Here is a 1410-nt window from a genome sequence, read left to right on the forward strand (position 1 = left end):
TACCAAGAATCGATGATCTAATGGATCAGTTACAAGGTGCCATTGTGTTTTCTAAGATTGATCTGCGATCGGGTATCACCAGATAAGGGTTAGAGATGAAGATATTCCAAAAACTGCTTTCAGGACACGTTATGGTCATTATGAGTATACAGTGATGTCTTTTAGATTGACTAATGTGCCGGCAGTATTCATGGATTATATGAATAGGATTTTCCGGCCGCATCTGGACAAGTTTGTTATTGTCTTCATTGATGATATTCTTGTTTATTCTAAGACTGAAGAGGAGCATGCTGATCACTTGCGAACTGTGCTGCAAATTCTGAGAGACAGGAAGTTATATGCTAAGTTATCTAAACGCGAGTTCTGGAAGAGTGAGGTGAAGTTTCTTGGTCACGTAGTGAGTAAGTAAAGAATAGCTGTGGATCCGGCTAAGGTGGAAGCAGTGATGAATTGGGAGCGACCAACTTCAGTGACAGAGATCAGAAGTTTCCTAGGTTTGGCGGGGTATTATCGAAGATTCATTAAGGGATTTTCACAGCTCGCCTTACCTTTAACTAAGTTGACTAGGAATGATACGCCTTTTGTCTGGTCTCCAGAATGTGAAGAGAGCTTTCAATTATTGAAGCATAGATTGACTACTGTACCCGTGTTGGTATTGCCTGAACCAAGTGAACCGTTCTGATGCAGCACCAGAATGTTGTAGCATACGCCTCATGGCAGTTAAAGCCGTATGAGATGAACTATCCGACTCACGATTTAGAACTTGCTGCTGTTATGTTTGCTTTAAAGATTTGGAGGTACTATCTTTATGGCGTTAAGTTTCATGTTTTCTCAGACCATAAGAGTTTGAAGTATCTTTTTGAATAGAAAGAGTTGAATATGCGTCAGAGGAGGTGGATGGAGCTTCTGAAAGATTATGATTTTGAATTGAATTATCATCCAGGAAAAGCGAATGTTGTGGCGGATGCCTTGAGTCGGAATTCTTTATATTCAGCTTGGATGATGCTACGGGAGGAAGAGTTACTGAAGGCATTTCAAGGTTTGAATTTGGGAGTTAAAGAAGAATCTAGAATTCTGTGTTTGAGTCAGTTGCAGATTTCAAGTGATTTTAAATCAGAACTTCTGAAGACTCATCGAGATAGTGAAGCGTTACGTAAGGTATTACCAGCAGTTGAACAGGAAAAATAGTGGAGAGTGTCAGAAGGTCAGGATGGTCTATGGAGGTTCAAGAATCATATTGTTGTGCCAGATGTCGGAGATCTGCGACAGAATATCTTGAAGGAAGCCCATAAGAGCGGGTTCTCAGTTCATCCAAGAAGCACCAAGATGTATCAGGATCTGAAAGCGATGTTCTAGTGGCCTGGGATGAAGAATGATGTGGCATTGCATGTATCTAAATGTTTAACATGT

The sequence above is a fragment of the Arachis hypogaea genome, chromosome 19, assembly GCF_003086295.3.
Source record: "Arachis hypogaea cultivar Tifrunner chromosome 19, arahy.Tifrunner.gnm2.J5K5, whole genome shotgun sequence".
In the NCBI taxonomy this organism is placed as follows: domain Eukaryota; kingdom Viridiplantae; phylum Streptophyta; class Magnoliopsida; order Fabales; family Fabaceae; genus Arachis; species Arachis hypogaea.